We start from the raw sequence: 14,622 nt of genomic DNA, 5'->3' as shown, positions 1-14,622 counted from the left end.
CTCAGATGTGTTTCTCCTGCTCCAGTTCGGAACCGTTACCGGTTTTCTTTCGACGCGCACTCCTTCCCTTTTTGACGGCATTGTCTCGATCGCGTTCTCCCAATCCACGCGACTCTCAACAACTTCGAAGTCTTCGATTCTGGTTGTCGACTAAGGCCTTCGGGCCTACCTGGGCCTTATCTTCTGGCTCATGGAAAGGACGCCATTCAAGAAGTGTCCTCGATGTGGGTCGAAGTTTCCCCACACCGACCTGCATGAGGTGTGTAACCTCTACCTCTCACCGGAGCACGAGGCCAGAGACAGTCCAGCTTGCGCCTCTTTCCTCTCCAAGAAGACGATTCGGGACCGACTAGCAAGAAGAACCATGGCTCGCTCGTCGTCTTAGATCCCCGACGACATCTTCCAAGAGGGTGTCTATGTGCCAGAGCAGGGGCGGGTCGAGGAGGCCTTGTCAGCGCCTCTGAAGCCGATGACTCAGACGTCGAGGACATCACTCAGCACAGAGGGTCGTGAGTACAGACGCCGACCCCAACTCCCCCTCGATACCATCTAAAAAGGTTTCGGTCACACCTTCACCTTCGGGCCCAGGTGCACACCGAGACTGCTTCCCATGCCCCGCCTCCGGGCCCGGTAAAGAAGCCTACTAAGCCTTCAGCTGACTCTGGTTTTGAAGCAGCGGTCGGCGTGGATGAGGAAGACTTCTTTTTCGGTGCCTGTGGATGTTTTCGGCACCGAAAAAGAAGTCTTCCTCATCCACGCCAACCGCTGCTTCAACACCCAAGCACTCGGCGTCGAAGACTGGCACCGGCTCCTCGACACCGACAACACACTCGACCAAAAAACTGCCACCAAAGGGCCCTGACCCCCATGCTTTGAAGCCAAAAAAACCTCGGAACCGAGGAAACGGGTTCCATCATCCAAAGACACTGCAAAACCGCACGGTTCCAAAACCAGAACCGCTACCGAGTCTGCTTCGAAGTAGCCTACGGTACCAACACCATCTGTACCGAAGGATCTGCCTCCCACAGAAGAACTGTTTCGCCCAGATCCTACCCAAAAAACTCTTGTAAAGGATCCTAAGACTGGTCACTTGATGCTTAGCTTCAAGAAGCAACCACTAGATACGCCTGCACCGGCTCCACCACCTAAAAAGAGAGACTTTGCTACCTCTCCATTAAGGATCCCTTCTGTTCCTCCTCCTCCTCCTCCTCCTCCTCCCCCACCACACCACTCTCCTACACCATCTCCTACTCCAGGAGATAACACCTCAGATGATGCAGGGGGAGGTGCGGACGATCAACCACTAGGGGACCCTACTCCTACTGGCTCCCCAGACCCTTGGGTGATAATAGTATCGCAGACGTCCCTTACATCCCACAAGAGGACATCTATCCCTCCAGGCCTTCCCCTCCAGAGGACACTATCGGCTTTAACCAGCTCCTCCACAGAGCTGCTCAGTACCACAGGGTTGATCTACACACAGACGCTGTGGAGGAAGATTTTCTCATGGACACTTTTGACACCACACAAGTCCACCACAATTTTACCCATGCTTAAAGGGGTCATTAAGCATGCACCAGTGGTCTTTAAAGACCCGGTCAGGGCTCGAGTCATCAACCCTAGAATCGAGGAAGTATAAGGCTACCCATAATGAACGAGCCTACATTAAAGGCCCCGCACCACTAGACTTCCTTGTAGTCTCCAGTGCGCGAAAAAGAGCCAATTCCCAATCATCAGGTGACGAACCACCACCAGATAAGTTGTCTAAACTCCTGGACGCCTCTGGCAAACGAAAGGCGTCACAGGCGGCAAACATATGGTGCATTGCAAATACTCAAGCGCTGTTAGCTAGGTATGACAGGGCACATTATGATGAGCATGAGTCCATAATGCAGCACATCCCAGACAAGTACAAAAATATGGCCAATTAACTCATAAAAGAAGGTAAAACCATTACTAACACCTCCATCCGTTGTGCCTTGGATGTAGCAGATACTGCCTCTAGGGCAATAAACACCAGTGTCCTTCTGCGTAGGCATGCCTGGCTACGCATTTCAGGTTTGAAACATGAAGTCCAGAGTTCCATTCTCAATCAACCATTTGATGAGCAACACCTATTTGGCTCTAATGTAGACGTATCCCTTGAAAAAATGAAGGATACCGACACAGCTAAATCTATGGGAGCCTTGCAGTCGCAAGCTCCCAGACATTCTTTTCGTCGCTCATCCTTCAGGAGCACCCCCATAGGCTACTCTTCGGATAGCCCCTCCACTTCTTACAAGGCTCCCACCCAATCCACCTTTACTAGAGGTTACCAAAGAGGGGGAAACAATAACAAAGGCAGAGGCAAGACCAACAACTCCCGCTCTGCCTCCACCCCCACCCAATGACTTCCCTCCACTTCCTCCAGACCATTCCACTCCAGTCGGGGGAATACTCCAACAATTCCTTCCTGTCTGGACCAACATCACCTCAGACAGGTGGGTGCAACAGATAATTTAATCAGGTTACTGCCTTGAACTAACATCTACCCCCCAAACATACCATCCCATGTCACAAGAACATTTGTTACTGCTAAAGCAGGAGGTAATCTCCCTCCAACAACAAACTGCAATAGAACCAGTTCCCCTGCACCAACAAAACAAGGGAGTTTACTCCCTGTATTTTCTCATACCAAAGAAGGACGGCTCTCTAAGGCCTATTCTAGACCTCCGACCCCTAAACATATACATACACTCAGACCATTCCCACATGGTCACACTCCAACAGATCCTTCCTCTGCTTTCACAGGGCGGCTTCCTTGCTACCCTGGACCTCAAGGACGCCTATTTCCACATTCCCATTCACGCCGCTCACAGGAAGTATCTCAGATACGTAGTGGACGGTCAGCACTATCAATTCAAAGTACTCCCATTTGGAGTCACAACAGCACCACGAGTGTTTACCAAGTGCCTAGTGGTGGTCGCAGCACACCTAAGACGACAGCACATTCACATCTTCCCATATCTGGACGACTGGCTCATAAAAGCCAGCTTGTACAGCCAGTGTGTACAACACACACGCGCCACTATCCAACTAGTCCACGATCTGGGGTTCACAGTAAACCGCACCAAGTCCCATCTAAAACCGTTCCGCGCAACAATACCTTGGTGCCACAATACACCTCAAAAGCGTTAGCATGCCCCAGTCCTGCCAGGATAGCAAACATACTAGCTCTAATCACCAAATTCCATCCACAAAATTCTCTTCCAGCCCGAGTGTTCGTGCAACTCATAGGGATGGTGGCTCTTGCATATTCATAGTGCCACATGCAAGACTCCAGATGCATCCTCTCCAAGAGTGCTTAGCACGCCAATGCAACAGGCTCAAGGTCAGTTAACAGATCTGGTGTTGGTAGACGGTCGTACTCATCGCTCTCTGCAGTGGTGGAACACCAAGAACCTTTCCAAGGGACGACCGTTCCTAGAGCCGGTTCCTCAAATAGTTATGACAACGGACGCATCGCTCTCCAGCTGGGGAGCTCACCTACTACATCTCTCGATGCAGGGCAGGCGGACACCTCAACAAAAGTTACTCCACATCAACCACCTGGAGTTACTAGCCATATTCCTAGCCTTAAAAGCATTTCAACTACAAATATCAGGCAAGACGGTCTTAGTCTGCACACACAACATGACAGCCATGTACTACATACAAAAACAAGGCGGGACACACTCTGCAGCTCTCAGCTAGCGCAGAACATATGGAGGCGGGCTATACCTCAGAACCCTTTTCTCCTAGCCCAACTTGTCCCAGGAGTCCAAAACACCATGGCCGATCTGTTGAGCCGTCAAAACACAACAGATCCACGAGTGGGAACTTCATGCGCAAGTTTTTTCAAATGTGGGGGCAACCACAGATGTACCTCTTTGCCACCCACGAAAATGCCAAATGCCCTACCTTCGCCACCAGATATCCACACCCATTGTCCAAAGGCAATGTGATATGGATGAACTGGTCAGGCAGATTTGCGTATGCTTTTCCGCCTCTCCCACTCATTCCACTGGGGGTGCGCAAACTACAGCAACATTCCTTGACTCTCATCCTAATTGCTCCAACTTGGACCAGACAACCGTGGTACACTACATTGCTGGAACTCTCCGTAGTTCCGCACCAGAAGTTACACCTCTCTCCATGCCTCTTAACCCAGAACCATGGAGAGATCCGACACCCAGACCCAGCTAAGCTCAACCTTGCGATCTGGCTCCTGAGGTCCTAGAATCCCTCTAACTGTATGAACGTCATTAAAGAAGTTAGACGGCCCACCACTAGCGCATGCAATGCAGCCAAGTGGAAACGTTTTGTAATCTATTGTCATAACACCACCACCAATCCCCTAGATGTGTCTATCCAACACATCATCTGCTATTTACTACACCTCCAAAGATGCAACTTCGCCTTCACGTCAATTAGATTGCATCTTGCTGCCATGGCAGCATATCTACAAAATAGACATCTATCACTTTTCAGAGTACCTGCCATAAAAGTCTTTATGGAGGGCCTCAAAAGAATAATTCCCCCCCAGAGTACCACCTTCACCTGTGTGGAATTTAAACATAGTTCTCACAAGACTAATTGGTCCTCCATTTGAACCTCTACATAAATGTGAGCTACAATTCTTAACATGGAAAGTTGCTTTCCTAGTAGCCATTACTTCTTTACGAAGAGTTGGCGAACTACAAGCACTAACCATTCAGGAACCCTTTCTGCAGATGCACCATAATAAGGTTGTTCTCCGAACTAATCCTAAATTCCTTCCCAAAGTCATTTCTCCCTTCCACCTCAATCAATCTGTGGAGCTGACCGTATTCTTCTCGCAGCCAGAAAGAGCTCTTCATACCTTGGATGTCTAAAGAGCATTGCTTTACTACATCGAGAGAACACAACTCTTCCGTAAGACCAAACAACTTTCCGTGTCTTTCTCACCACCAGACAAGGGCAACCCCATATCAAAACCTGGGATAGCTAGGTGGATTGTCAAATGCATACAAATTTGCTACCACAAAGCAAAACGTACATTATCTGTTGCTCCTAAAGCCCACTCTACACGAAAGATAGGGGCTTCAATGGCATTTTTAGGGAACATTCCCTTAGATGATATCTGCAGAGCAGCTACATGGTCTACACCGCACACATTCACAAAACACTATTGTGTAAATGTGCAAACTAAACAACAAGCTAGTGTGGGCCAGGCTGTACTCAAAACACTATTTCAAACTACTGCAACAGATACTGGTGGTCGCCGCTAGGAGGGGATACTGCTATACAATCTATGCATAGTGTGTAATCTGCAGCTCATATGCCTCAACGGAATATGCTACTTACCAGTATGCATCTGTTCTTGGCACGTAGAGCTGCAGATCTACACACGCCTCCCCGGCTACCTTCATCTGTTCCAGTATTATCTTATTTAGATACAGCGTACATGGGCATCTTTCCTGGTTTCTTACAAAGCTCCATCATTTCCCTGCTGGTGAAAAACAATCTGAGGATGGAGCCGATGCCCATGTGCACTATGATCCAAAGGAGGAGTGACCTACCTCATGACTTCCAAAGACTTTCCAGGACAAAAAAAAGTGCAAACATCCAGTCCCGACACCAGATGGCAGTCTATGCATAGTGTGTAGATTTGCAACTCTACATGCCAAGAACAGATGCATACTGGTAAGTAGCATATTCCTTATTCAATTTGCCTTAACCAGATTATTGTTGACCACTTCAGATCCTGTTTTTTCTCTTTGTCTATTCAGGTTTATAGCTCCTATTTTACACATTTCTCAGATAAAATAATTAAATCTTCTTTCTTTTGCTGTAGCCAACATGTGTTTAGACATATGGTTGTCTTCCGCCGGGCATAAGGATACGATATAACACAAAAAGGACACAAATACATAAGAGACTTGTTGATGTTCATTTACATTATTTATATAACTTGCATCACTTCTAATTCGTATCATTTTCATAAAATATGCTAACTCTTGTTAGTACATTCGAGAGAGAGCAGATTTTGCTTTGCAACTACTAAATTATCTAATACAATAAACCACATAATTCAGACATTTGGCCTCTAGTTTACATGTGCACCACTTGCATATTTAGTACCTCAAATTACAATCAAATAAAAGTACAGTTATGGAAACTGTCAGTGGCAATTTGTGCACAATGTCTACAATTCCATGTATTTATATTTATTGACTTGGTCCTCTCAAGATATTATCTAATAATCTCCTAGCATCGAAGTAACTGTTCTTTAAATTTATAGTTTGAATAAAATGTAAATAGTTTTTGTCACTCAGTACTTAAAATTGTTTTAAACTTAATTGCAACCCCGCCTTTTTCCTTAATAATGTGACCTACCTTCTATTTAATATTCCAAAATTCAACTTGTAAATGAGTATCAAACTTATAACGGTAAAGTACTGTTTTTCCAGGAGCTGTGTGTGAAACAGCCTATGACAGGCCCTATAAAATGGAGAAAAAATTACCCAAAGACTCCAAGACGTGTGAAGACAATTTATGATTCAAAGTCCGTGACATGATATACGAGTCACCCGGTTTATGTGTGTAGCTGTCACCAGTATTGTTCTTGTCTAGCGCCTCTATTTTGAAACACTATTTTTTCCCTTAATGGTTTGATGCTTAGTGAGCAGGAGATTCCACTACTTAGTACCAGTTGGATACTGGTATCGGCTCCTCTCACTGCCTGGCACTGCAATTGAGTGTTCCTTACACAATGGTTATGCGTAGGGTGGCCGAAGTCATTGACCTCCAGCTCCCTACATTGGAGGTCAAGACTTATGTACTTGTGGAGGTTTTCAAGCTGGGGCAGACATCTACTTGAGCCCCTATTATAGTTTAACAAGTAATGGTAATGCTCTTTCTGGTAGACTCCATCTAGCGGTAGGTCATTAATCTTCCTATCCTCCCCATTCTGCTGTTGGCCTCTAGCCTAAGTCTAGGAATTAGTAAACTAGTCACACCATTTTGCTTTTGGAGCTCTGCATATCAGGGGTTGGGGGAGGTGGCATCTTGATAGCAACTAAAGTGAGCGTGCTAGAGTGGCAGCTACATAGACTTTGCACGTCGTTTCCAGAGCGGTAATGGCGTCTGTGTGGTGCCTACTGGCGCCACTCACTTACTGGTGCGCAATAGTACTGCTGAAAAGTTTCCTGATCCAGTTTTATGCCTAGGAAATATTCATAAGGTGAAGAATCTGTAGCTAAATAGTCTCTAGCCGAAAGAGCGTTACCAAAGGGAAGTAACTTGTTCTTCTGCTACGTATACCAAACGTTTGGCGAGCCATTGTGCCTTTATGATATTGGTCGCTTTATTATTTTTTTTTTTATAACATCTTACAATTGTTTTTCAACCTCCTTTGGATCATAGTGCGCATGGGCATCGGCTCCATCCTCATTGTTTTTTCCCGCCATGGGGTTCGGATGTGTTCTCGCGTTCCAGTTCGGAACCATTAACGGTTTTCTCTTTCGACGTGCAATCCTTCCCATCTCAACGGTATTGTTTTCGATCGCATTTCCAGCCACACACGACCCTTCAACTTCGAAGTCTTCGATTCTGGTCGTCGACGGAGGCCTTCGGGCCTAGCCGGTCCTCATCTCCGGCTCATGGAAAGACCGCCATTTAAAAAGTGTCCTCGATGTGGATTGAAGTTTCCCCACACCGACCTACATGAGGTGTGTAACCTCTGCCTCTCACCGGAGCACGAGGCCAGAGACTGTCCAGCTTGTGCCTCCTTCCGCTCCAAAAAAACCATCCGGGACCGACTAGCTCGAAGAACAATGGCGCGCTCGTCCTCTTCGATCCCCAACGACATCTTTCAAGAGGGCGTCTATGTTCCGGAGCAGGGTTGAGTCGTCGAAGCCATTATCAGCGCCTCCGAAGCAGATGATTCCGACGTCGAAGACCTCACTCCAGCTCAAAGGGCCGTGAGTACAGACGTCGACCCCCACCCACGCCCTCCTTGACACCGTCAAAAAAGGCTTCGGTACCACCTCCACCTTCGGGCCCAGGTGCATGCCAAGACACTCCTTCTCATGCCTTGCCTTCGGGCCCGGTAAAGAAGCCTAGTAAGTCTTTAAGCGACTCTGGCTCGGGTCAGCCTACCCTCGGTACCGAAAAGCAACATCCGGCACCGAAGAAAAAGGCGCTCCCACATCGAAGCACTCTGCGTCGAAGGCTAGCACCAGTTCCTCCACATGATAACACCCTCTGAGCCGGCTAAAAAACGCCCACCGAAAGGCCCCGATACTTCCAAGCCAAAGACCTCGGAACTGAAAAAACAGCAACCGGTTCCAACTGATAAAGACACTTCAAAACTACACGGTTCCAAGCCTAGAACCGCTACCGAGTCGACGCCCAAAAAACGTACAGCACCGAAGCCCTCGGCTCCGAAGGATCTGTCTCGCACAGATGAACTGTTTCGTCCAGATCCTACCCAAGGGACTTTAATAAAGGATCCTAACACTGGTCATTTAATGCTCCGCATCAAGAAAAGACCACTAGAAATGCCTGCGCCCGCACCGCCACCAAAGAAGAGACTTTGCTACCTCTCCATTAAGGATTCCTTCTCCTCTTCCTTCTCCTCCTTCTCCTTCACCACACCACTCTCCCACACCATCACCTACCCCAATAGATGATGATGATGATGATCACAACACCCCAGATGATGCAGGGGGAGGTGCGGACGATCAACCCCTTGGGGACCCTACTCCTACTGGCTCCCCTGACCCCTGGGATGATTAGTGTCCCAGATGTCCCTTACACCCCACAAGACGATATTTATCCCTCCAGGCCTCTCCTCCTATCTAATCTATGGGAGCCTCGCAATCGCAAGCTCCCAGACGGTCCTTTTGTGGCTCATCCTTTAGAAGCACCCATCGAGGCTACTCCTCTGATAGCCCCTCCACCTCTTACAAAGCTCCAGCACAATCCACCTTTGCTAGAGGTTACCAAAGGGGTGGTTACAGGGGAAATAACAGCAAAGGCAGAGGCAAAAACAACTCCCGCTCTGCCTCCACACCTACCCCATGACTTCCCTCCACTTCCCCCTGACTATTCCACTCCAGTCGGGGGAAGACTCCACCAATTTCTCCCTGCCTGGATAAACATCACTTCAGACAGGTGGGTCCAAAAAATCATTCAATCAGGCTACTGTCTCGAACTAACATCTACACCCCCAAACATACCACTCAAATACCGTCCAATGTCACAAGAACATTTGTTACTGTTAAAGCAGCAGGTAATCTCCCTCCTACAAAAAAGTGCAATAGATCCAGTTCCCCTGCACCAACAAAACAAGGGAGTCTACTCCCTATATTTTCTCATACCAAATAAGGATGGATCTCTAAGGCCTATTTTAGACCTCAGACCCCTAAACCTATACATACATTCAGACCACTTCCACATGGTCACACTTCAGCAGGTCCTCCCTCTGCTTTCCCAGGGCGACTTCCTTGCTACTCTAGACCTCAAGAACGCCTATTTCCACATTCCCATTCACAGCGCTCACAGCAAACATCTCAGATTCGTAGTGAACGGTCAGCACTACCAATTCAAAGTACTCCCATTTGGAGTCACCACAGCACCAAGAGTGTTTACCAAGCGCCTAGCAGTAGTGGCAGCACACCTAAGGAGACAACACATACACGTCTTCCCATATCTAGACGACTGGCTTATAAAAGCCAAATCGTACAATCAGTGTGTACAACACACTCGAGCCACTATTCAACAACTTCACGACCTGGGGTTCACAATAAATCACACCAAGTCCCAGCTGCAACCGTCCCACACGCAACAGTACCTCGGTGCCACAATAGACACCTCAAAAGCGCTCGCCTACCCGAGTCCCTCCCGTATAGCGGGCATCCAAGCTCTTCTCACCAGATTCTAACCGCAACACTCTCTTTCAGCTCGAGTGTTCATGCAACTCATAGGGATGATGGCCTCTTGCATATTCATAGTGCCTCATGCAAGACTCCAGATGCGTCCTCTCCAAGAGTGCTTAGCACGCCAATAGAACCAGGCTCAAGGTCAGCTAACAGATCTGGTGTTGGTAGACGGTCGTACCCATTGCAGTGGTGGAACACCGAGAACCGTTCCAAAGGGTGACCGTTCCTCGAGCCAGTTCCTCCAAATAGTTATGACAGCGGACGCATCGATCTCCGGCTGGGGAGCTCACCTACTACATCACACCATGCAGGGCAGGTAGACACCTCAACCAAAGTTACTCCACATCAACCACTTGGAGTCACTAGCCATATTCCTAGCCTTAAAAGCATTTAAAAAACAAATATCAGGCAAGACTGTCTTAGTCCGCACCGACAACATGACAGCCATGTATTCTATCCCAAAACCAGGCGGGACACGCACTCTGCAGCTCTCTCAGCTTGCACAGAGCATATGGAGGTAAGCTATACCTCAGAACATTTTTCTCCTGGCCCAACATGTCTCAGGAGTCCGAAACACAATAACTGATCTCTTGAGCCTTCAAACACAACAAAACCACGAGTGGGAACTTCATCCACAAGTTCTTCAACCGTTTTTTCAGATTTGGGGGCAACCACAGATAGACCTCTTCGCCACCCAAAAAAACGCCAAATGCCCAAACTTCGCTGCCAGATATCCTCACCCATTGTCCAAAGGCAATGTGATATGAATGAACTGGTCAGGCAGATTTGCGTACGCTTTTCCGCCTCTCCCACTCCTTCCGCTAGTGGTGCGCAAACTACAGCAACACTCATTAACGCTCATCCTAGTTGCTCCAACTTGGGCCAGACAGCCATGGTACACCACACTGCTGGAACTCTCAGTAGTGCCGCACCAAAAACTACACCTCTCTCCACGCCTCTTAACCCAGAACCATGGAGAGATCCAACACCCAGACGCAGCTCAGCTCAACCTAGCGATCTGGCTCCTGAAATCCTAGAATTTGGTTACCTTAACCTTCCTCCTGACTGTATGAACGTCATCAAAGAAGATAGACGAGCTACCACTAGAGCGTGCTATGCAGCCAAGTGGAAGAGATTCGTAGTATACTGCCATAACGACGACACTAATCCCCTAGATGTGTCTATCCAACACATCATAGGCTTCTTACTACACCTCCAAAGATGCACCCTAGCCTATACCTCTATCAGATTGCATCTTGCTGCCATAGCAGCATATCTACAAAATAGACAGCATATCTCACTTTTCAGAGTACCTGCCATAAAGGCCTTTATGGAGGGACTCAAGAGAATTCCCCCCCAGAGTACCACCTTCCCCTGTGTGGAATTTAAACATCGTTCGCACAAGACTAATGGGGCCTCCATTTGAACCGCTACATAAATGTGAGCTACAATTCTTAACATGGAAAACTGCTTTCCTCGTAGCCATTACTTCTCTACGAAGAGTTAGTGAACTACAAGCACTAACCATTCAAGAACCCTTTCTCCAGATGCATCTTAATAAAGTTGTTCTCCGAACTAATCCTAAATTCCTCCCTAAAGTTATTTCTCCCTTCCACCTCAATCAATCTGTAGAGCTGCCTGTATTCTTCTTGCAGCCACAAACAGTCGCAGAAAGAGCTCTTCACACCTTAGATGTCAAAAGAGCAATGCTTTACTACATAGAGGACAAAACCCTTTCGTAAGACCAAGCAACTATTCGTGTCTTTCTCACCACCACACAAAGGCAACCCCATATCTAAATCTGGGATAGCTAGGTGGATTGTCAAATGCATACAGATTTGTTACCACAAAGCAAAACGTACATTATCGGTTCCTCCTAAAGCCCACTCTACACGAAAGATAGCGGCTTCAATGGCATTTTTAGGAATCATTCTTTTAGATGATATCTGCAGAGCAGCTACATGGTCTACACTGCACACATTCACAAAACACTATTGTGTAGATGTGCAAACAAAACAACAAGCTAGTGTGGGCCAGGCTGTACTCAAAACACTATTTCAAGCTACTGCAACAGATACTGGTGGTCACCGCTAAGGAGGGGTACTGCTATACAATCTATGCATAGTGTGTAATCTGCAGCTGATATGCCTCGAACGGAATATGCTACTTATCTGTATGCATCTGTTCTTGGCATGTACAGCTGCAGATCTACACAAGCCCCCCTACCTTTGTCTGTCCTAGTAAGATCTTATATAGATACACCATACATGGGCATATTTCCTGTTTCTTACTAAGCTCCATCATTTCCCTGTTGGCGAAAAACAATCTGAGGATGGAGCCGATGCCCATGCGCTCTAGCATCCTAAGGAGGAGTCGCCTATCTCGTGACTTCCAAAGACTTTCCAGGACCAAAAAAAGTGTAAACATCCGGGCACAACACCTGATGGCGATCTATGTATAGTGTGTAGCTCTGCAGCTCTACCTGCCAAGAACAGATGCTTACTGGTAAATAGCATATTCCTTCCATTTGGGAGCGGGCCTTCATGGACACACTGCACGTCCCTGCAGCAGCAACTGAATGCTCCAGGCTCTGGCTTGCTGCTTGTCCAAGGCCCGGAGAGACACAGACACTAGCAGCAGCCAAGCCCTGGAGTCTTGAGAAGCCTGGGGCTGGTACTGGAGGGCTGGGGCTCTAGGCAACGCCTAGCACACAGTCCTGCCATCAGGCTGCAGAGAGCAGGACTTTCTTTTTTTTTTTACACAAATTGGCACGAAGGATGGCTGTCTGAGTCTGCTGCTCAGTCAGATCGAGGCGAAAGAACGTCGATCCCAAGAGAAGCCCTGAGCAAAAATATGCTAAAATCCCCCTAAGCACGTCTGAATACCAACAGCAGCTACAGACACCTATGTCCGAGCCATGATAAAGGCAGGATTTACGCGAGAAAATCAATGGTACGGACCTGGAGCCAGAAAAGATGGTGGATGAACCGAAACCTGGAGATCAATAAGCGCCATCACCCTCTGTGGCGGTCCCTAACTGCCCAGATGCTGAGAAACCAATGACCGGAGGACCAGAGGAGAGGCACCGAAAGGGAAAAGAAATAAGGGAATAGCCAGCGTGCCATTTGGAGTTGCGGGAGGTCCAGGAGGTAACCGCTTGAGACATAGAATGCTATGGGCACAGGACAAGTAGCAGATGAACGTAGCAGGGTGCAAGCCTCAGGGGGAAGTAAGTGGAGCTCAAAGAAGCGAGCGCACGAATGAGCTACTGAGGAACACATAGGAAGGCAAAAGAGGGAGAGGGGGCGGTGCCCGCTAAAGATCCATGGACCCGGTAAAGCCGCTGCGGCTCGGAAAGGGATCTGCACCGCACCACCGCCTGCACTTCTCTCCTACAAAGCGGATTCACCTGGGGGGCACCGGGGGTGAAGTGCCTGTAGCAGTCCCAAGGCGCAGAACTAGCGGGAGACATATCTGAGAGAGACAAACTAAACCGAAGGAGGACTGGAATAACAGCGCCGCCATTTCCTTAAGGAGCCGAGAGAAGAGACCGTGGCGAGTTGAGGCAGAGGACCTCCAGCGGTGTCAGTGATTTAATGGGAGGGTCACGGCTAAAGGATTGAAGTTTGCAAATAAAGACCCCCAAAAAAGGGAAAATAAAAAAAGAATGCTTAACACACTGCCTCTAAAAAGAATAAAAGCACGCACAGCCTAGCCCAGACCATCCAAGTTCTGTGGTCCCTTAGCGAAAGCAGCGCATTCTGACAATGGAGAACGGTGAAGGGGACAGCTGGATTGCACGCACTGTTGAAAAACAGGTTGGTCAATTGAGCTACGCTCGAGAAGCAAGAGATTTGAAGTGAGTGCGGGCGAACAAAGGCTTACACAGCAGCTCACAGCAACCCGCAGTCCCCCCGCATTAAGAGCGAGCCTCGGCCTATGGGGAAGATGTGGGAGATATAAAGAAGAGGGAGCACTGGCGGACAACAGGCACAAAGAGCGGTGAGCGCTCCAGCTGCCAGGGCTCCCCGCGAGCGCCATCTAACCCCTACTGAGCCACTTTCACAGAATAGCGGACTACGGAGAACTTATTGAGAGACGAGTTGGTGGCACCAACCCAAGTCGGCCAGACCGAGGGGAGATCTCTCAACCAGGCAAGGGGGGCTAACCAGGCACAGCCCTTCTCCCCCAAGACTTCATCAACAGATGCAAAGCTGAAGGACACCAGATTCTACCCCAGGAGGAAGAGGTGGCGTTGAGGCGCCCACCACAGTGGGGTGCAAAAGTGGAGGACGAGCGCGACCAGCAAAGAAACCTGCCCCACATACAAAACAAGCCAATAGCAGACCGAGGGAGAGTACTTTTGCATCACCAAGGAGAACCCGAGACTGGTAACATGACAGAGAGGGAATCGAGACTCCAACAGCAGCTGAAAAAGAACAAAGGAGAACCTGCGGTATCAGACTCGCCGATCAAGCAGAAACCAGACATAAATGGGACCCTAGAGATGATACTAAAAAAACGGGCAGATGTCCACGATCTGGCCAAGACCATGAAGCAGACCACAGACTCCATACAGTTGGAGATGGTCACGGCGGACCTGCACACGGTTAACAGGCTCGCTGCGGCGGAACAAAGAATAACGCAGGACTGAGCTCAAACAAGTTGGGGACCTTGA

General features: G+C 48.4%; 1 protein-coding gene across 5 annotated transcripts in view; it reads left to right on the top strand.

The window, feature by feature from the left end:
* CNOT4 (CCR4-NOT transcription complex subunit 4) overlaps positions 1-14,622 on the top strand; it is a 753,420-nt gene that overhangs the window by 655,170 nt on the left and 83,628 nt on the right. The gene's annotated exons all lie outside the window — the stretch shown is intronic.

This window comes from Triturus cristatus, chromosome 4_1, assembly GCF_964204655.1.
Source record: "Triturus cristatus chromosome 4_1, aTriCri1.1, whole genome shotgun sequence".
In the NCBI taxonomy this organism is placed as follows: domain Eukaryota; kingdom Metazoa; phylum Chordata; class Amphibia; order Caudata; family Salamandridae; genus Triturus; species Triturus cristatus.
This window is presented reverse-complemented; position numbering and strand designations above follow the sequence as displayed.